Below are 210 nucleotides of genomic sequence, written 5' to 3'. Positions count from 1 at the left end.
TTCTGGCTGAAATTGAGGGTTCTGAGCAAAAATCTGATTCAGAGACTGAAAAGGACTACAGATGCTGTTGGATTCTGACCTTCCTGCATTCGAAGTAGATTTTCTGGAGCTACAGAAGCCCAATTGGCGCGCTCTCAACGGCGTTGAAAAGTAGACATCCTGGGCTTTCCAGCAATATATGATAGTCCATACTTTGCCCAAGATTTGATA

This window comes from Arachis duranensis, chromosome 10, assembly GCF_000817695.3.
Source record: "Arachis duranensis cultivar V14167 chromosome 10, aradu.V14167.gnm2.J7QH, whole genome shotgun sequence".
Taxonomy (NCBI): Eukaryota; Viridiplantae; Streptophyta; class Magnoliopsida; order Fabales; family Fabaceae; genus Arachis; species Arachis duranensis.
Note: the sequence above shows the minus strand (reverse complement) of the source record.